The sequence below is a fragment of the Hylaeus volcanicus genome, chromosome 2, assembly GCF_026283585.1.
Source record: "Hylaeus volcanicus isolate JK05 chromosome 2, UHH_iyHylVolc1.0_haploid, whole genome shotgun sequence".
In the NCBI taxonomy this organism is placed as follows: Eukaryota; Metazoa; Arthropoda; class Insecta; order Hymenoptera; family Colletidae; genus Hylaeus; species Hylaeus volcanicus.
This window is the reverse complement of record NC_071977.1, coordinates 9,950,041-9,972,744: the sequence shown is the minus strand read 5'-3', so window position 1 is coordinate 9,972,744 and position 22,704 is coordinate 9,950,041. Positions and strand designations below refer to the sequence as shown.

At 42.6% G+C, this 22,704-nt stretch overlaps 1 protein-coding gene across 1 annotated transcript in view; it reads right to left on the bottom strand.

Moving 5' to 3' along the window:
* Positions 1 to 11,031, bottom strand: part of LOC128884916 (MOXD1 homolog 2) — a 226,868-nt gene extending 215,837 nt beyond the window's left edge. The window contains exon 1 of the mRNA XM_054138599.1: positions 10,262 to 11,031. The gene's annotated coding sequence lies outside the window, so the exon portion shown is untranslated. The remainder of the gene's footprint in view (positions 1 to 10,261) is intronic.
* Between the last annotated feature and the right edge of the window lie 11,673 nt (positions 11,032 to 22,704).

Here is a 22,704-nt window from a genome sequence, read left to right as displayed (position 1 = left end):
TGTTATCTCCCTAGGTACCACGATGAACCGGATGGTAGCAGATAGGGTGACACACAGAGCGTTTGGTGTCCTGCGTGCCGCCATGGCCAACGAGACGACTATAAATACGCACCAGAAGCAGCATAATATAATTATCTAAGTGATATATGGAGCCACTCGTCCATTTCTTGCCGGTAGTATTTGTCATCCGGCGCAGATGACACGGTCGATCTGTTAGCTTTATAGTTTACACGGTCGGGACACTCCGGCGCTTTTATGCTCGCTCGAAAAAAAAGTCCTATCTGGGATACCAACGCCGACCAGTTTAATAAAACGGTTATTTCCAGAGCAAAAATTCCAGCAAGTACGGACGACAACTAGCGCCAATGACTTTTTCGACTTTTCACGAACAAACGTTTTGCTCACCCGAATGCACCCTCGACCTCTAAAAGCGAACACACGCTTGCCTAATCGTTACGAATAATATCCGGTCAAGTGGATTAACCCGTACACTTAGCAAATAAATAATCCCCCTTCTGCTCGCAGGAATTGGCAGAGCTGCACGCGCATCTGGAGCAGAACGAGTCGAGTATTTCAACGATCCACACGAAAAAGTTTAATTCTTCGAAACTTTAACGTGCACGGTCTATTCTGCGAGAATACGCCCCCACTCCTTAACCAACAAGCACAATCACGTCCTCTATCACGGATAACGACTCGATATGCCGCGGGTCGGTCCTCCTTTTTTCTCTCCGGTTTCGTCCACTTGTCCAACCGAAAAATGGGGGTGTTACATCGACGACGGGGGATCGATTGCTCCCTCGCGTCCGCGATATATCAATATTCAATTAATCATTTTAGTTCATACCGCGAGGTTTCGGCCGGACGACAAAAGCGTGGAATCGATGGACACCGACGAAGCGTGACGGAACGGACCAGACAATACGTTTCCCACCGATGAAATTTCTGCGAACAAAAGCCAACACGCTCTTTTTTTCGGCCGGTGTTCGGGGCAATTTCAATTTCGAATTAGCAAGTCAAAGGGGACCGCGCGGAGAGTTCTCGCCTGCCCCTGTCGGCCGCCGAAACACGATGGCACAATTAATTATCGTGTTGTTGGATTTCGAGGTTTCGAAAGAGGAAAAAAGACACCTGGAGTTATCGTTCTTTCGCGCGTGGGTCGCGCATTCCTATTGGGGTTAGGGTGTCTTTATTCGGAGACCTTGGGATCACTTCATCGCATCAACGGAGCGACACACACACGTTTATTTACGATTCTCTATTCGAGGAAAATCTGGAACAGGTCCCCAAAGCTTTGAGCGAGCTCCAGCGATTCCGATTTCCCGAAACGCCGGGTGTACCCATTCGTCGAACGCGAGTCGAGAGAAAAACGACACCCGCGGGGGACAATCGGTATCCTCGTCGATTTTTACGATACTTTCCACAATGTTTATTGGATCGATTTAAGAATTTTGAAGTAAATGTTTGTTGCGTTCTAATAATATTTTAAGCGTAACTAATAATATTTTAACTAAAGTTATTCGAAAATGTTCTTTAACACTAAACCTCTCGACGTTATTTTTAAATATTTTTATCGTGATCGAACAAATGGCTAGCCTTAGAGATACTTTTTTAAATTAAAAGCAAAAACATTTTACGTAGAACTAAATTGAACGATGTTCATAATTTCAAGCATAATTTTCGTAAACCAAGGAACTTTCCTCTACAAAAAGCAACTCCTTCAAGTATGGATGAAAATCATGTCATTCGTTGATCGTGCCCTGTGACCCCCTCTTTTGACGTGAAAAGCGTGGGGAACGCCAAAAGGCGGGGTACGAGCGCGATTCGCGCGCTGTAATTGGGCCCAGGAAGCGAAGACATGGAATGACCCATGGGGACCGACGCCGAAATTAGCAAGTCAAAGCGATGCTTCTCGTCGTCACTCGGCCCCTCCCTCCCCGGTTCTCGTGGATAATGCGCACCTCTGTCGCGGCGAAATCATGGTTTTCGGGGCGCAGCTTAATCTCGTCGCCCTTCCCAAATTGCCGGGTTCTGTCCATCGCGAGCCCTCGCGACTCGCCCTGCGTCGTAATTTGTAAGTGCGCCTTGGTCCCGCCGTTCCCTGCAGCCTCCCTCTTCCGACGCGATGCCCTCATACCCCTGCGTCGCGTCTTTGGCATTTCCACGACGAAATTACAGATCGGACACGACCGTACCCCGGGAACTTCGTTTTCTCTCCATTAGCATTCTTTCCGACTGTCATTACACCCCGATGCCTATTTCGGCACCCGGCTGGAATTTAAAGGCAATTAACACGCGCCACGGGGGGACGCGATAAGGCGACGTAGGCGTGCCTCGATGGAGCCTTCTCCTCGAGTAGACGGGTCTAATAGCGTACCTGAGACCAATCCCACCTTTATTGTTATTAACATGAATTTCAGAGAAAGTATTCGAACGCGAAAAGTTTTCGGTTCGTTTCGATAGCACGGAGCAATAGGTAATCGTTTTAACGCGACCGTGTACTTAACGCGAATAGCAACGGAAAGTTTACTTCGGATTAGGATAATTGGGAGCGGGTGTCGCGCGGCGGGCTGTCGATTCCAGGCCAGCGGACCAGATTTCGCTTGTTGGAATTAGCGAGCTCTGTGTCGGTTGATTATATTAACGCACGCGTTAATCACGGTACCGCTGTTGCTTTACATTCTGACCCTAATCTCGACGAAAATCAACGCCTCGACGGAAAACGTAGAGAGAACGAAGCATCTGTGCAACGAACACAGCCCGCGAATGAGCAAGCTTGGTACACTTTTCAAATAAAAGCGAGGAGATTTTAGTAGATAGAGATTTATCTTCAATTGTTGCAGTGTTTATTGTCTTGCTAACTACTGGACTTTCGAGACAACCCAATATATACTTGTTCTAAAATACTACAACTCTTAAAATTTCTTAAGCAAATTAAAATCTCCCAGAAACTGTAAAATGTGAACAATGAGTTCTACGCCCCTTCGAGTGACCAAAGGAAAGTATACATGTATATCTTTATGTATATCTTTCATACATACAAATACCATGAAATCAAAGAATGACAATATAAATATATCTTATTTGTTTTTAAAATTTTCTATGACCCCCGAGGGGTCGCAACTCGTAGTTTTAGAAGATGTGGTCCAAGGGTTGATACTTGACGCGCCGACATGTGTACTTGGCACGCACCGCGGCATCGCCAAGTATGGTAATACATGGAACGCTGTAAACGCGTGCAAGCGGCACCTACGAACGGAAACACGGATAAAACGCGTGATTTGCTTACTCGAGAGAAAGGGAGTCGTTCGGCGTGCGTGCCGGATGAGAAAGGGAAGAGCGCTCACGCCATAGAATTAACATATGTTACGCTCGCGGCGGGACACCTCGATATCTCCGCATTCGATTCACGACGAGCGCAGCTTGAGTCGTCCTTTGCCGTACAAAATACTTTTCAACCGTGATTCGGCTCGTAACAGTCCCGTTTTCGTGACTTTTATTGGTGGCTTTTAAATTCTATTAATTCATGCCCTGCACAATGCCATCTGCGCGCTTTGCATAAAATACACGACGTATTTTTGCTCCAATCTGCGAGTTTCGTGTATTTTTACAGGAAAAAGTTTGTAACGAAATTTTGTCGTAACCATTGAATCTATCTTATACAAAATTTTAAAGTAACTAACCTGTTTCTAGTAAATGGTATTAAATAGGTGTCCCACGGATCAACGTACAACTTCCACCGTTAATTTGCGTACGAATTGGTACCAACCTGATAATACCAGATAGAATATCTTACGCGGTAACGATCTTAGCAACTCTTTCTTATAATGATTATAAAGTTCATATCTTTCCCATGCTAACATCTTCGTATGCATTTTAAGTGGACATAGCTACATTGGCAGATCAATATTGGCATACATTCTGATACCAAGTGTACCACAAATAGGAAGAGATAGAATGTCTCCTTTATCGATCTTTGAGAGTAAACATGTATCGCTGAATCATGAGTAAGACGATTATCGAATCCATGCATTTTTACTGTATTATCTTATCTACAGATATAATATTCCTTACAGAAAAAAAGTTGTAAATCGATGAATCAACGACAGAGCAACACCCCAATATGGCGGAAAATAAACCCAAGGTTCGCGGCGACCATTAACACCACAGCCCCTTAATTTATTAGCGGCGAAAAATAAATTAGATCGATACGAGGCGCGAAATTTACGCGGCGGGAATATACAAGATCGTATCGCATTGCTCGCAAAACGAGAATTCGCGTGAGCGGGCTGTCCGTCTACAGCGATTCTACACAGCCGATATCGAGCTTAAGCGTCGTCTTATCTGCGCCTACGATTTAGACTGTGACCTATCAATTGCAACTCCTTCGCTCACGGCTGTACGCGTTTAACGTCATTATCGAGCTCTGGGGTGCGCGCAATCGCGATAAACGTAGGAGGAAGTGAAAACTGTTTGTTGTTTACAATAGCAAACGGTACAAGGTAGACGGTCGCAGGAATTTTCCTGTTCGGTGAACTTGATGGTTCGATTGTGTCTCGTTACCGAGCGACTTTGGGATAATTAAAATTCTCTAGATGTTCTCTATTTCCTGCTTGAGGTCTTGAATTATAAAGTAGAATGTATTTTGATTTAGGAGCAATCCAGAGATATATTAGAAACGCTTGAGAAATACTCCGAAGCTACTCCCACAATTAAACACTCGAAAATTACGTCCACTGTATAATTCAAGACACAAGAGTGTGGAACGAAAGGTTAACAATATTTAATTGAATAAACGTATATAGGTTACTCTGAGTAATCATAAATGAATCATCTATATTTGGTTGACACAGTGAAAAATATTCATCAGCTGATCAGTCCGGTACCTATAAACACATACAGTCAATTCCATAAATACTCGTACCCTCTATGCCTATTGAAGACATTTGTCTAAATTAAATGATAGGTTTGATGTTCTCAAATAAATGTTCATTGTAAACATACATATGCGAAAAGGTTGTTCATGTAAATGATATTTATTATGAAACATTTATTTGGAAACACGAAACTCATCACTTAATTTAAACAAATTTCTTTTATGAACATAGTCGGTACGAATACTTATGAGACTGACTGTATAGCTCTATACTACCAAACTCGAAACACTCCAGTTCGTTCCAGTACTGCTCACAGAACAAAACAATCTTCGATCCATTATTTATCCGATAGAAAGTACAATCTGAATCACACAGTGAAACGATCTTTCACGTTGAACAAATAGTACCTCATTCAACCAGCTCGAATCGACTAAACGTTGCGAGTGAATCGTCGCGCAGTGTTTCTATTCGTGTTCTATTATTTGAATAAAATTCCAACCGTCTCTGTCTGGAAAACGAGGCGAACGAAGACCTTCTCGAGAAACTTAAAGGAGATAGCAGGTAAAGATCCCCGGTGGCGCGAGACAAGCGAGTAATGTATAGCCGCCGCGACGGCGCTATCCTCGCGTACCATCTCCGGGGTCCGCTGGTCTCGCCTCTCGCGACAATCTTTTCTCACTTTGCCAAGAAGAAGCCATCCCTCAACTTATGGAAATTTCGCTACCCCCGTGCACGAAACTTTCAAACTGCTGCCGCCGCTGTTGCTGATGTCGCTGCCTAGCTACTAACGCCGACGTCGCTCGCGCGACTAGCCCGGAGAACGTCCTCCGTATCGAAACACCGAGGATAGGCGACCCCTTTTTCTTCGGGATCTCTTCCCATCCCCGTCGTGACTTAGGTGTGACGTAACAGGATGTAAGGATCGCAAAAGTTGCCCGAACATTTGCGTCTGTCTCGTGGATCGCGTATTCGCCTCCCACGCCTCGGGGTAGCTATCGAGTCAGTGATTTCCAAACTTTGATGGAGGGCCCTCTAAGAATATAGGAAAAGCGACCAGGATTTCCACGCGAAGATTGTTTGCTGTGTTCACTTTGGTTACTCCAAAACTGAGTACTTTTTACTGATCGAGTGGACACTCTTTCGTTGTAAACCCCTTTACTACCCCTTTTTCTTTATGGCTCGGGTTTCCTGTCGCGAATTGGGCGTGACGTAGCGAGATGTGAGACACAAGTATTCCGCTAACTTTCGCGCTCCAGAAGCCAACAGAAGCGCTCCACGTCTCCAAGATGCCGTTTCTCGAGGCTGGCTCGTCTTCAACTGATTTATGACGGAGTTTCGGGACCGAGAGATCCGCGCTGGGTCGAGCTACCCAGCCATTTGTAACGGAACCGGCTGTTCAGATCGCGACTCTCGGAATGCGGTTGAATTTCGTGGCGTCCTCTCGCGTCCGGAAACGCGAAATTAAGTCGCGTGCTCGAATTCAACGCGCCACGCGATCGTATAATTAATTCGTTCGGAGACACAATCGCGGCCAGTAATTAATTATTTGGTCGTAGTCGTCGATGCGTTCATGGCCACCGTTAGAATAGCTCGTTAATTATAGCGTCCGCGGAACAGACCGTTACGATATTCGCAAACGCACGCGATCATCCCCACTCTCAGCCCTCATTTTCGTCAAAACTAATTCCGCAATGATCGTCATATATTGATTTGGTTAACCCAGATAATGCTGAGCAGTTTTTTTATGGGTTTATTGAAACGTGATACCACGTTAATACTAAATTCTTGTTCAAAAGACATATTATAATGATTATCAGATCCCCAGAAATTATTTAACCATTCACATTTCGGATGTCCCCTATGAGGGGGCATCGTAAGTCTAACAAAATTTGTTAGTGACATCACTGCAAACATAAACGATTTAATTTAGATAAGATAAAAATTTATAGTCGGGTCTAATAATACCAAAAATGACACGTTTCCAAAGTTAGACTATATTATGTAATGGGATTCTAAAACTTTTAAGAATAAAATTCAACGTTAGGATGTAGTAAAATTGTCCACCTTTTAAAAGTAGGACATTGGGAATGTAAACGGCGTGTAACTTCATCATCCGATCAAAATAATTTCGTCGTACTTGGACCGTTGAAATTCTCTTGGCTACATCGTCGAGTTCCACAATTAATTAAATGGTTGTAAAAGAAAACGGGAACGGTAGATGGCCGCGCTATTCAGGACTGTCGCGATAAGCGCAATTTCTCAAGGGCGAAATTAATGCTTTCTGGCGCATTAGAATTCGTCCGTGTTTCTTTTTTCGCGACGGCGGGCGAATAAAAATCTCATTTCCCTCATAAAGCAATATATCTCGCTTTTATACGGCCCGCCGCATGTATCACGTAACATCAAGATTACGGCATAAAAACGAACCTTCGCCGCGCTTTTATTTCTCATCATTTCCGCGCCATATTTTTTATCGTGCCATCGCGATCGTTCTCCTCCTTCGGTGCAGATACGCCAGAAGATGGTTTCCACGAGATTTACAGACATCCCTGATATCGCGACGCCGCGCGCCGAAGAAAACGAGCATGAGAGATAGAAACCGAGAGAGACTTTTCCTCTACGGATACCGTGCAAACAGTTTCATTCAAACTTTTCTTATTTCCGACTCGGTCGCGCAACACGACAATGCTCTTAAATTCCCAGTCTTGCACCCTGGACACGGCCATTATACTTCGGATCGCTTCATAAGAACCGTTTGACCGGTCGCGCGGAAATTGGGTCACTCATCGTATGAATTGAGCTAATTTCGCGATGTGCGCGCTGCCGCTTTCGTGAATGCTCTTCGTGAATCTCGTACTATAAATGTATAATATAGTAGTATAATATTCCACTATAATTTATCTCTATGCGCCACGCCCTGTTAAATATTTTTACAATGTAAGCAAATAACTGAGTAAAAACGCAATTCTCTATTTTTTAGAACGATATTGTTATTTTCAGCCACAATATCAGTTATTCGTCTTCATAAAACCTCTGTATCATAAAGTATACACTATAATATGAATGAAGTGGCTAAGCTAGGCCGCATTTCAGCAAACCAATGAGTCACAATAGGTGTCGTTTACGAGGCACGAACACCCTCTCTGTTTTGTTTCAAATGAATCATACGCTTTCACTGGAAGCATTGTATAATCGAAACTTATACACAGGTAAATCCGATGCGTAAGAAATCCATACTTATGGGATGCCCTGACAGAAAACCAATTGGTGGATTCGGGTTGTATAGAATTCGAAATTCGACCAGGAAGCCAAAGTCAGCGATGCTCGTATTTTTAAACAGTTTTCTAACCCGAATTGCTCCGAAATTTCGTTCAGCGCTGTCCAATGTTTCGCAGTCGAGCGGACAACGAGTATTTTCTACGGTATCAAGACAAACATTCGCAGGCGCCCAGTTTTTCTCAGAAGCGGCTTGATTGTGAAAATTCGAATTGCAAAATGTTGGCGAATATTGGCAACGAAGTAGAACCAACGGTATATATTGCGTACGCAACCGAAAGCGGCACGCGCAAATTAAGCATTCAACTCGTGAATAGTGAAATTCTAGAAGCAGCTCCGAAACTCTCCGAAAAACAATCGCGGAAGAACAAGTCCGCGTCGGGAACAATTGGGAATTTTTAAATGGAAATGCAGCACACGGAACGTTAAAAGCTGATATTCGTGATGGACAGTACCTCTTTCCGATCCGTTTGTTATTCGCCATCGTTTTTTTGACGCGTCTCGATTAATTCTCGCGCAATTCATTAACGTTTTCGCTACTGGCGACGGTTTTAATTTTCTTTCATGAAATACAAATACTGCACACGACGCATACATTTTATTAATCGAGAAAATGTGCTAGAAAGTCTGCTCAAAAATCTGTCTACTCCGAAATGAGACTACTCCAAAATGAAATCACTCAAAAATCAGTCTGCTCCAAAATGAGACTACTCCGAAATCAGTCTACTCCAAAATCAGACTACTCCAAACAAATTCTCACAAACCGAACCAGCGAAAAAATATTGATAAAAATAAATATTGCAGCTACATACCCATGAAATATCACGCAGAGGTAAAAATTCCTATCTATCCTAAACGTTTCGAATCACAAATTACAGGTAAACAACGTTATCCATCGCTCCTGGACAAAAATATAAATTTGAATCGTAAAATAAAATATTTCTCACCGAGCAAAGAAAAACTCGTCGCTCCCGTCGAACGTCACCAATTACTATGCGTCGAATTTATTATTCGAATAATATTTTGTCCATCTCTGACGTCACTCGACAACCCGACAAAAGTGAGTAATAGATTCCATCGTATTCGCGAGGTGATTTCCGCCTGCGAGCGTAGCAAATAATTCCTGTCCATCAGTCCATTTTCATCATAAAAGGTAACGATTGCCTATCAGGAATAAGCGTTCAGATCCGTCGAAACGCGATAACCGGACTCGTGGAAAACTCGTTACTCGATCGAATCCATTTGACTATTTTGGCGCGTAAACGTTTTTTTTTCGTGTCACGGTCGATATCATCTGCGCCCGCGAGGAAACAGAGACAGCAAAGAGTGAATTATAAAATCAAATTTCAGATAAATCTATATAAGTCTTATTAGCTCTAGATTCTTTATAATCAATCATTCTTATCGGTACTCTCCATTAACAGCAAATATTTTTAAGTCTGACGAAATATTGTTATATTATACGTTTAAAATTAGAAAAAACAGAGCAAATCAGTTCACATCGCCATAATCGCCAAAAATTGCGACCAAAGCATAATCAAAAATTGAGTAAAACTAAGATTTCTAACGTCAATATTATTCTTGAATGATACTTCGTTACTCATGTCACTCCAAAAAAAATCACCGTTAAAAATAATATTAATAACCACGTAGATGCAACCAATGCAATGCTAAACTTTATATAACACTGATTGACAATGGTCGGCCATCTTTGTCGTGACAATTTTGGCGCGTAAACGATTTTTTCGCGTCCGATAGGCATCCGTGCTTTCGACGAGACAGAGACTCCAAAGAGTCAGGGATAAAAGGAATTGCGAGTAGATATAACGTCCTATCCGGCTCAATCGCGCCTTCTATTTCGGAGTAGATGAGAGGACATCGTATTCAAGGCGTAAGTGGACGACCGATCGACGACGATGTCGTCAAAGGGATTCCTCTGTAGAACCTCTCGAACACCTCCCCCGACCTAGGATCTTATCTCTGTCGTGGGGTCGAGAGAAGTTAGGCGCAAGTGCGCCCGGTTCACGATCATCGCGTACAAAAAGCGAGTAAAGAAGGCTCGGGGGTGGATGGCGAAGGCACGAGAGGAGAAAAGAGATAACACTCACCACTCGGTGTACGAAGTGGCGTGAAGTTGCTGCCGGTCCTGTAATAGTCGGCGAGCTCCTCGACCAGGGTGGTAGAAGTGGCAGAAAAATATCTTGGCGAGGTATCTTGCTCGTTAAAGGAGAAATAAAAAAAAACGAGAGAAAACTACCCTCTTATCACTTTTTGCCCTGTTTGCACACTAACCGTCACTCTCACTCACTTTCGAAACATGGGTTAGAATCCCCCGAGCGTGGTCCACGGTTTTTTTTTCACAGTTTCGTGCACCGCCAACGGCTGTCACCGAGCGAATAAGAGCAGGGCAAACGTTTCCGTCGGTGCAGTTTACACTTCGGGAATCGACGACAAAGTTCTGCCAACCGTTGCGTGGAGACCCACCAGGCTCCGTTTGTTTACGACGTAGCGGGCGATTTTCGGAGCAGAGTACGGTTCGGAACGCGTCCAGACGCGACGATTACGTGGTAACGCTTCCTAAAAGTTACGTTTGTTTACGACGAAAGCTGGCCACACATTGAACACGCGCCGCGATCTCGTCACACGCGATTAACTCGACGATTCGCGGAGTTTGCGTACATAATTGCATCCGCGAATACGAATGGAATTCGATGGAACTCGTTGTCGAAATTGACACGCTGCCGGTGAATGCTGCTTGGTCCTCTATCGGACCGTGACGACAAAGTTTGACCGGCTTCAGGGGTAGGACCACGGAATACAACCCGAAACAACACGCAAGCCAACCGCACGGTACGGCTCTCGCCTGTGAACTGAACACCCGTCACGACCTGAGGCCGGGACTCGACTGGTTTCTGCTAGGGAATCTCCCCACTCTCCGTTCTCTTCTCGCGCGACCCTAGGCACATCAACCCCCTCGACTTGTCTCTCTCGCTCGCTCTCACCCTCTATCTCACTTCTCGCGTCCTCCCCCGCTCCCTCGTCCTTTTGCCCTTACTCTCGTCCTGCCACGCTTCATTTCTTTTTCTCTCTCCATCTATCCTTTTCCTCGCTATTCCACGTTCCAACTGCCTAACGCCGACCCTTCACGTACGACCGAACGACCACCCGTTTCTTCGCTGTACAGGACGATTCCAGAAACTGGGACGAATCGTAACTCTTCCTCAAAGGGACCATGCAAATTAACACGTTGAACGCCACGTCACCCATACATGGGGTGACAGAGCTTTTCCGAGCTAAATGATAATGAAAACAAATCTGGAGAGAATTCGTAAATTTTGATGAGAATAATGAGAATAATTTGATGAGAAAAATAATACGATAAATGTTAAGTTCTATAGTTTCTAATCTTCTCGAGACAAAATTTTAGTTCTGCAGACCTTTCCATGTGAATCAGTCTGGCTATCAACGTGTTAACAGGAAAAGAACAGGAAGCGATATGAAGCAAGAAAATTAAGACGTTGAGGTGAAAGTGGAGCACCCTAGAATTTAAAGACATAATACCATTGAAAAATGGAGCAGCTGATAAACACAACGCTATTGACTTTAGAACTAAAATACATCTCGATAAGGGAAGCTTAATTTTCTTTATTGGGGCTTTTTAGAAGTTAAAGTATATTACCAACCCTTTGCTTCAATCGATGGCGTGGAGTTAAAATTAAAACTAATCCTTTGATCGTGTTGCAGTTGCATCGTTGCACCAAAACAAAAAACATGTAAAAAATTGTTAATTATTTTTCCTTCCCTTCAAGGTTTCTTGATAAAAGAGAGGTTTTTTTCGCTTTGCGCAGTAAACATAAGAATAATAACACAGGATAGGATGTTTGAAACTATCACTCAAGAACTTCTATTTTGTTATATATTACTAAAATTGTTCATATTGCGAAACATCTCCCTGGTCTTTGTTCTACTACCACAACGAATTAAATTGTTCAAAGTACGTCGTGTCGATAAGAATCATTACAATTTTTTAAATTTCCGATATGTTTTTACGGTTAAATTAAATCACATTCATTAAACTCCACATCGTACGAAGTAAATGAGACATTTTTTTTTAATTTCCAAGAGAAAATTGGAGCCCGTGGGAATTAAATATAAAATCGAGCAACTTATAGCATGAAAGGTAAATGACCACGTTTCGTACGTGAAATTCTCACAGGAAAATTTAACGTGCGGAGAGTTTAATCTCATTAAACTTTTCATAAGAATCACTATTGATTTCGCCGTTTACGTAGTCAGAATGTAAATTGGTCGCCGATTTTTGACACGATCGCTGGAAAAAGAGCTCATTGTCCCAGTTTCTAGAATCACCCTGTACACTTAAGTCTCATACCCCTTCCTGAATACTTTTCGCTCCGAGTCCTTCTTTTTCCCTCTTCTTTCTGCTCTCTATCTTACCGTCCTTCTTCCCACGTTCTCACTTTTCCTCGGCGCTCGCGTCGAGGTGTACCCTTTCCAAGGACTTTCCGGATCTCGTTTCCAGTCGGCCGCCGTTCTTTCAGAAATATTTCGGGCGGTGGTACAACCCTTGCGCCCGATTCGGCTCGACTCAACTCGATTCGGTCGCTCTTTCGAGCAGAACAGCGGCAAAGTGCTCTGGCCAATCCCGGGGCACATGCTCGCCACTTCGAGTTCTTCCATTCTTCCGGGATCAGAGAAAGGAGGGAGGTGAGGGGGCTGCAAGGGCGGGCAGAGGGGTGAAAAACGGAAACGGCAGGGTGAGAAGAGGAAGTCACAGGGTGGCGGGGTGGATCCTTTTTATCATACACGCGGCGGATGGATTTCTGGCGAGCAAGTGCACGAAAGTGTTTCGACCCTTCGCGTTGCGGAGGAGGATGGCCCTTTCGAGGATCAGGCGGCTTACGGAGGTCCTTGGGATCGAAATATCGGAGAAACCCTCGAAATCGCTTCGGTTTGTGTTCGAGGAAAATGTAATTTTGAGCAGAAGCCGCGAACGACGATTGAAATTGACGAGCCATGATAATCTCATCTTTTTGGATTTTTATTCTCATCGATTTTTAAGTCAGGTTTTCTGAAGAGGAAGTCGAATTTACGAATGTAGGATATGAGTGTTATACTTCTGTATATGATTAGGTAAAATCAACCATAAAATATTTGCAGTAAAATGGATTCGAAGATAGAAGCAACTTAATAAGAGTGTTTTATTTGTATAATATATTTGAGAATCACTAGAAACTTCTTGCACAGTGGAAATTCATTACATAACGTAATTTTAAAGCACTTAATTTGTAGGTCTCAAAGTTTCCATCAACGACCGTGCGAGTATCAAGAGCGTAAATGTTTCTAAATATCGCGGACAGTTTTTTCACGGTTATTTAGTTCCGATGCGCATTCCATTCGGCTTTGGTAAATAGATCGTCTAGTAGGTACGGTGTTTTGAAAATGCTTAACGCTTTTCAAAACTGAATTTCAATTAGCCAGGGTGCTTTACAGTCCACGCATCGCGATACGAAAAATCGACGATGAAGCGTAGTATGTTTTAACGCATCGTGCCCCGTTTTTTCTCTTCCTCGATCGTTAATTAAAGTACGTTAACGAGAAACAACCTAATTTTCTTGCTTTTGTCGCAAACGAATGCCCAGCGATATTTCAAATGCATGCATACTCGAGGCCGAAAGTTCACGAGTCCTTACGTTTCGTTGACGCGAACGTGAAATATAAAAGTTTTTAGTTCCATCAAACACTCCGTGATCAAAGGTGAAACGGTTCGCGTGCGCCCGAGAGATTCGTCCAAATTGCAAAATTTTGGTTACGCCCGGGATAAAATAAAAAAAAAAGAGGAGAGAAAAAAGGGAATGTACACCGTGAAATGTTTCAACGGTGTTGCGTATATGTATATTTAAGGATCGCAGGCGAGCGCGAGAGCGACGATATTTCCAGCGTCGTGTCCGAAGATTAAATTTCTATGGTAGAGCGCATGTGGAGGTGCGAATTCGAGAAAAAGGTTTTATGAATTCTTCTCGAAAGTCGAATAAAATCTGTCCCCCGGCAGATTTAACCGGGAGAGGGGTATCCGAGCGTCGCGGCCCTCTCAATGCATTTACGTATAGCAACCAGAGGTAAAGGTAACATTTTTCTACTGTAAAAAATTCCATCCACTCGAATAATACGTCGATGGGAATCATCCAGATTGAGTTGTATGCTCCTCTGGAGGTGGTCGATTGTTAAATCAATGTCTCACCGGTCTGTCTCTGTTTAACTAACCTACTAAAAATTGATTTAATACGAGTACGAACCTGGACAAATTTGTTTGAAGTAAAAATAGGAAGCAACTATTCATAACAACGTTCTGGTATTTTATTCTCCGCAATGTTATTTGGAAATAACCGAAATAATGAGTGTTTCGCATAATTAAAGTATTTCATTATTTGATGCAGTAAAGTTATTTAATTGTTTCGAATAATGGGCATTTCAAACAAGCGCTGAAATAACAGCGTTCTCCTGCATTTATGAAAGTAGGGTGTGGTCGATTACAAAGTCATAAGCAATTAAACGAAAACAATTGCAAATACAAGTATTAGTTAACTCGACAAAAAATTCCACGTTATTGCAACAAGAACAGATTTGGTTTAGTTACCTACATATGCATATACCAGGCCATTTTACGGAGCATTCAAATTTTTCAGTTTAGTTTTTAATTCATTCTGTAATTATGTATTTCGATGGCACGGTGTTTCGTAGGTTGGAACAGCTCCCCCAGCGTTTGAAGGTAAGCGTTCACTGGGGACGAAAGTTTCAGGTGTGCGCAATAGTATTACAACGCAGGTATCATAAATTATGTGAACATTATGTCGCTCTCTGCATCCCGTCGAGTAATCGGATTAAATATGATATCGATCGCTTGTATAATAAAGGTACTGTGGGACAAAATAAAATTATAATAGTTGCCACAATTTTCCACATTTTTATATCATTATTATTATGGACATTTACATATAGGATTGATCTGAAATTTCATCAAAAAGTGTCCTATATAATATAGCGAATCAGAATAAGAAATATGCTAAATAAATATCAACAAATTCACGTAATCATTATCAATACCCACAACATCGAGATGTCTATCACGATCGAGTGATTCGCAAACGTTTCATTATCACTTTAAACGAGAACAAGTGAAAATAGTTAGTATGTGGATAATTTTACACTTTTCCAGAGGATATATTCTTTTAATACACCCGAGAACGAGTATAATTACATCCCTGGGAGCCATTGCGCTACGGATTGCTAATTTTACCACGCAAATGAGCTTTTATCCACCGCGTAGCGTAATTCCACTTTAATTCTGTACCTCGTTCGCGTTCGAACGTCACGAGACAAACAAATTCTTCTGCTCGTTCCGCGTATTAAATTCGTTTCGACTATCTTCCGTTCTGAAATGTAGCGCACGGCTGGCGCATAAACTTGATGCGCGAATCGGCTTGGTTTAGTTCTCATGCTCTGTGAGGTTTCGCTAATCTTCACCATGATACCCGCATCACACGAGCCAGGCAATTAACTGGCTGAATATGCAGATCCGTTTACATTGAGACGAGTGAACCTGTGTGTATAAATTCGAAACGAAGACATTCGGGATCAGCGAATTTCGCAGCGATAAAACATTACGATCTAAATACGATTGCAATTTTGATGAACATAATCGCATATTTCTCGATAAGATGTCAATTGTTGTCTGATTTAAGCGACCCTTGAACGAGGCAAGCTTCATGGCTCCGCGAACAGGAAAGGAAGCACGTAAAATTTAATTCTATCCGCTGGGTTAAGCGTAGTCTCTCTTGAAAATTGGATTTTTTTAATGAAAGTTCATTCGCTCTCGAGCCTTTAGACCTTCGTAGCCGAGGATTAAATTCCTGCCCTGCTACTTATTCTTGGATCTTGAGAGCGAACTGTGAAGTAAGAGTCTATGCATTAAATATAAAAGATTATCACGGAAAAAGCTAAAACAAAATTTTATACTGGATTTGTTATTTCACTTTATATAAAGGAATTAATTATTTTATTCAGAAAAGTCTCGTTTAGAATCATCTTCGAAAATAAACTAAACGAATTTCCGTAATAATATCGAAGGGGTGAAGATTTTTAAAATCTTGGCAACGTAAAGCATAGATACGTAACGAAAGTCATCAAGTTTAAACACGAGTCATTAACATAGAATTCGTCATATAAATGTAATATGTATAATGACAACTATTGCGGTCCTTAAAAGATCGATGCACCGAATATTGAAATTATATCACGATTACGAATTCCATTTGATCGTGAAGCACTAACGCATCGAAATTAGTAACATATAGAGGCAGGAATTATCGTTCAAACGAACACGTACCGTGACATTACATTTTTAATTAGATCGTAATAATTTAATTTGACGTGTCATCGCGATATCGCGCCATTGCGTTCCCATAATTGTAATAATCTGACTAATTAATCGTTTACATCGTCCACTCAAAAGTCTGCATAATGCAAGGGTTGAAATAAGTAATGATAACGGGCGGTTCGTCATTCATTCCGTAAACCACAACGGAAATGCGTGCTCGCGGCGAATCTAGACTTATCAAAGTTTGAAATAATAATTATTTCGAGAGATCCTTCCTTTTTTCATAAAATATTTTACAAACGGCAAATGTTATTATGACAATTCTCAACGAAAGTCAAACTATTTATTCTGTTCAATTCGCAATTTTTATTTTCAATCGGTCAGTCTCTTCAGCAAAGTTAAATGAAATAAACAATAAATAAAGAGTTTTCGAGACTCTTGTTTGCAGATTCGCATGAATTGGTGACAAGTATGGTCGTCCATGGTACTAAAACTGAAAAAAAAAATATGGCACCATTAGAGTACAAATCACTCCACTAACGATCTTTCGGCGCGAAACACTAAATCATCCAGCTGTCGGGAAAGCAATTTGGAGGAGGCACAATATTTTCAGGGATACTCGAGGAAAACTCGAAAATTCCATTTCGACGTCCATGAACGTTTTGACTGCCGTGCGTTTCGAATAAATAGGAGATGATGTATCGGCAGTAAAATAATACCGCCGAATTCATCTGTTTATGGTAGGTGAGCAGACGCCTCTCAGGACGAAATTGCAGTCCTTCCTTCCTTCCTTCCTTTCCATCGTGGCCTTGAAACCTTCGCACACGTAACGTCGGCGATCGGTCGATCGTAAAGTCTCTACTTATTGCAATTCCCTACTTTCGCTTTTACGGTGTGACAGTCGGATTACGAAGGCGGTGTCGAGCCTCGTAAAACCAGCAATAATCGTAATTTACATCTGTTCCATAACACGTGATTTACGAGGCTTAAGGATTTTCATAAGCCACGAATAGGTATCGGTGCAACGAGTTGTTGAATTATACGTACTGGGTTCTTGAATATAATAACGCGTGGAATTTTGCTTTATCGCGTCGAAGAATACACCGCTTATAAGACGATCGTGGTCTCTGTCCCACGGCTTTATTATCATAACTTAATCAAGCTGAATCTTCGAGTGCTGCGATGCGAATAATGAACGTGTTTGCATGGGAAGCAGTTTCGTTGATCCCGAGGCACGTGATCGGAACTTAAAGTATTAACTAAATTTAGATGAGCTTGATGATTCATTTTTTTAGCGAGGACAATGCAACGTCAGTGATCGTAGCATTTTCGATTAATTAATCTAGAGTTAGCAACACTTACATTTTCGGACAAGGTATTTCAATTACAAATATGAATAAAACCAAGTCAGGAACCAGATGAAATATGAAAGTCTGGATACTATTACCATAATCGGTATGGGAGGATTAGCGACGTTAGATGCAAATGAATCGTACAATAAATTACGATTAACATTTCGACCCTTTTGGAACCCCTTTAGCGGCACAATTTGTTGAATATACTACAATTAAAGAAGCTCGTAGCAATAAAACAATCGTTCCTCCTATCCGTTCCTATTTATTTTCATCTTACATTTACCACGAAAACGTGAATTTCATCGCACTGGAATGACCTCTCCTACTACAAAATACTTTTAATAAACAGCTGCTTATATCCAGAACGAATCGATCATCAAATTATTTTTGACATTCCTAAATTATATCTTCCGAATAATTTAACGAAATTCCATATTTTCATCCAGCAGCTGAAAATGCATAAAATAGTAACGTTCGAAAATGGACATTTTTGTCGGAAGAGAATCCAGAAACAACTATCGAATAAACCTCTATCGATTTGCGTTATTTTTTCCATACCTCAATATTTTACATTATTTTGTGTTATGTACGTCGGTGTATACTATTTTTACGAAGAAAAAAAACTTTCACGTTTCCTCTTTTGTTAATTTTAGACAGAGACTTTCACCTCACCATACAAATACTGGTTTGTATCCACTAACAATATATTTCCAGAAAGTTCTTACTTTTCATTCGAAAAAAGTGACTACCCCTCTAAATCAACTATGAACCGTTCATTGTAGAAAATTGATTAACGCCACAAAACAAAAAGTTGAGAAATGCGAACAAAATGGCCTGCGAAATAAATTATGTATAATTCAACGGCCATCAAAATTTTGTCGTTTAATGGCGTTAACCTTTATTATTCAGGAAAGTTATTATAAATACAAAAAGTCGACTATACCCAGTGCCTTGACACTTAAATTTCAGATTTTCCGAAAAGCGGAGTTAATCGATTTGTGCAGTGAACGGCTCGTACGCGTTTTATTTTCGAGTACTGCACTCTTTCGGTCAATACGGCCATTGAGGGGACACGCGTTTTTCCAAGACACCCTATCAATTCATTACGACGTCGCAATCTACCTACGCGAATTTCATGGAATCCCCGGAGCACCTTGGGCCGCTCGTCGATCATGTTCGCGACTAAGCCTGCCGTCGGGACACGGAGGAGGAAAAAAAGCCTGAACACCTTAACGACCCGCGCTCCTCTTACCAGCGACGACCATACGGAAACACAATTACAGAGTTTTCACCGCTGGAGCTTTCGCGAGACAGAGGCAAGACGTTGAATTTCTTGCCGCGTTTCCGGACCCGTCTCGCTCGTAGCTTCTTCTCCACCCTTTCTCGGTTTTTCTTTCGCCCCTCGCGATCCGCCAGCGAACGCAGGGATACGGTTTTGTCCGGCAGGTAGAACTAACGAGCGCGCCTTCGAAACTTTTCAAACCTATTTCACGTTGGTCGTGTTTCAGCGCGTGTTTCCACCTCTGAAGTCCGCGGGTCGAGCCATGTTTTGCCCAGGTCATTTAGGTCGCGGTCGTAATGCCCGATGAGGAGGGGCGCGACGAGCTTCGTTCGTTCGCGTTATAATGCGGGAGTAGCCGAAGTGACAGGCTTTCACCGACTGTAATTTGCAGAAAGCTCCGTCGAACCTCCTACCGGAAATTACTCGATATTTTAATCTACCGATAAAAACGGAACATCATCAAATTTTCTGTCAGGCGATATAATAACGCGTAACGAAATTGAACAGTAGACAGGAATTCGCGTGAAATTTCTGCTACTGTGCAAGGAGGTCAAACCAAGTCCTTTGTCATTTTTATATATTTTTCTTTATGATTATTTCATTCACTTTTTATGACTTTCCACGGTCAGTACGTACAATATAAAAATTGGGAGCGTATGTACATAATATTGCTAGCTTTAAAAATATTCGCGAAGCTCACCAGCCAGCGGAGGCTCGACGATGTTACGAGCACATCTAGTATAACGCAAAACACCGACAACAAATAAGTATAAGGTTTCAGCGTAGTTATTTGGCTGCCGCGATGGCGATCCGTGGCGGCTGCATTGAGCCCATTGCACAGAGGCCTCGTACGACGTGAAAGCGTAATTACTACGGCAGCCGGTTCAACGAAGATGAACACGTTCACCTCCACGGCTGGCAGCCTCTCCCGTCTGGTCGGTCGTTCGCGCTGCCCGTCCTACAAGATGTCTCTTTCCTCTTTATTCTTCTCTGGCCGCCGCTACTCGCCCGTCCTCCCGTCAACAGATCCCCTTTCAACCCCGAACGACTCATCGAGGGTGAGAAACACAGAGGATAGCCCCGTGTAACGGCGCTCCAGCACGGCCTACCGCAGGGTAGTCGCACACACCTATCCCTCCGTCTTTTTTCCTCCTCCGCGACCCTTGCCCATTAGAACGGCCCTACGTCTTTTTTTTCCTTGGACATCCTATCGTTACTCTAACGCTCTATTACGTGGCGTTTCCTTCGGATAATGTCTTCTTTTAAGTGGCGATCGTTGTTCGTTAGGGAAGTGTGAATTTTAGACCGTTCGTGTAATAAACCGACGCCCATAGTCGCGGAGGACCTGAAACACCGGTGTTTACCAACTTTCACGGGTTCTAAGGACGGCTTCTCGAAGGGAAGGGGTGGAAGACCATTCCTCGCATTAAGTACCTATTGTGTTGTGTTGTATGCTTGATTGGGAACGGAAGATGCTTGCCAGAAGTAAAAAGAAAGCAAACGAATAAACGCGTACCATTGGTAATTAAAATAAGTTGTTAAAATATCAGAGTTCGTAGTCGTCGCTCCAGTCCCCGGAATTGTTACAATTACAGCTTCAAAAAATTTGCGTATACCAGACATCATGACTTCGCGCGTCGTCGCCAATCACCCGCGCATTCAGCCTCGATCTACCAATGAGAAGTCGAAGCGCGTCTACCCACTCGCGGTAACACGGCCCATGTTCCTTAGAAGCCACCGTATTACCGATTCCCGTGGTTCCACACGGCGGAACATGGATCGTCGAAGTTCGAAACCACCGAGACGGTGTGTTACAATCGCGGGCGAAGACGAATTTCGATCGAACCCATCAGAAGCCTTCGTCGATTGAATTCATCCGTATGCAATCTACGTGCCATTAGGTCTTATAACGGTTCTCCATCGGATAAGCTAGCGTTCCATTAGCCCTGCGCGTAAATCTAATCGAAATGCCACGCGCAGTGTGCAACAGAAAATCCGACGAGTCGAGTTCACACTCGCGAGCATGAATGCCAGCATCTGAAATTCAGGTGTGACGCGCGACAGGTGTGCCTGGTGTAACGAACGGTATTACACGAGGAGGAAAAACGTGGGATGATGAGTCTAAGGACACATCTTGGAAACCAAGAGCTGTTCAGGGACACGAAGCTAGATCGGTATTGTAAGGACGCAAGAAGAAAGAAAAAAAGATTCGAGTAGGAGAGGAATCTTACAGACCACGAGTTCGAGAGTGAAAGTTCCATCGGCTTATCCGCTACTTTGCCAAATACACGCGCAATCGATGCATTAAAGGGTCCCATGGACCACGTTGCAACAAGGAACCAACATTTCCATGAGACCTGTCGAAAAGTTTCGCCGATAGGATTTGACAAACCCGCCGCGGCCGGTCCCCTAAGTCTACCAGAGCTACTCTATCGGCAGGACTGTCGTATAATTCCATTAGTTGCGCGAACGTGGGCGTTTCCCACGTTTGTCGTGTCGCTGAAGCAGAGAAAGACCGGGGTGTCGTTCAAAAAGTTTCTCGATTACAACCACTTTGCGCGATTAGTGCCGCCAAGTATTCGGGTGCCGGGTTTCTCCTCGCAGTGTGTACCCTCGACCGACTGCGCACTCGACGACGAGCATCGTGCTGCGAACTACTTCTAAGTTGAAAATATTTGCGTATATCCTTATTACGAAGTTTCTTGATCGAAGAGACTACCGCGAAGGGAGGCAGGGAAGAAAGTTTGCAGAAACTGTTGGTAGAGAAGTAAAGAGTTTTCCGAGTCTATACGATCGTTTAAAATATTTCTGAAAATTTTTAAACGTGCAGGGATGGGGAAGATGAACCTATGCGAACAGTGAAAGGGATGTTCCTTAATCATAGGACGAGGAGGTAGTTGAAACAATTGCGTTACTTGGGAGGTACAACTTGAAAACTGTTGATTTCTAGGGCTATGCTTACTAATCTTGCCTCAAATTATGTCTTTAATAACTTTCATGTACAATAGAACCTAGTTTGCTGCAGGCAAGCGAGATTAAAAATCCTGCAGTTGTTCCAAACGAGGAGGAATCCCACTTACACAGTACACCCTGACTGTTTACGTTGACTAGAACCAGTTACTTCCCCCTACAACTTCACTGGATGTTAAATGACCACCCCTTACCGCTTGTCAACGCATTTTAATGAACGAGGGTCTCGTGCAATAATCAAGATACTTAACTTAATACGTCACCAGTTGAAGATCTTATCAACAGGCCATCGGTTAAAACTTCAGCAGCTGAAGATATCATCAACATGCCATTTCATGACTATGAAACTAGAAAAAGCGAACTTCTAACATTACACCCTCATTTCCAATTGTAACTGCACTCGACAATTTATAATTATTGTTAGATGAAGAAGTCATTTAATTATATTATGACTCATATATGTATATAAATGTTGAACATTGTAACATTGTATAAATAAATAATAATAAAAATGCACTCGACAGTCATCTTAGTTTACTTTTTCTCCTT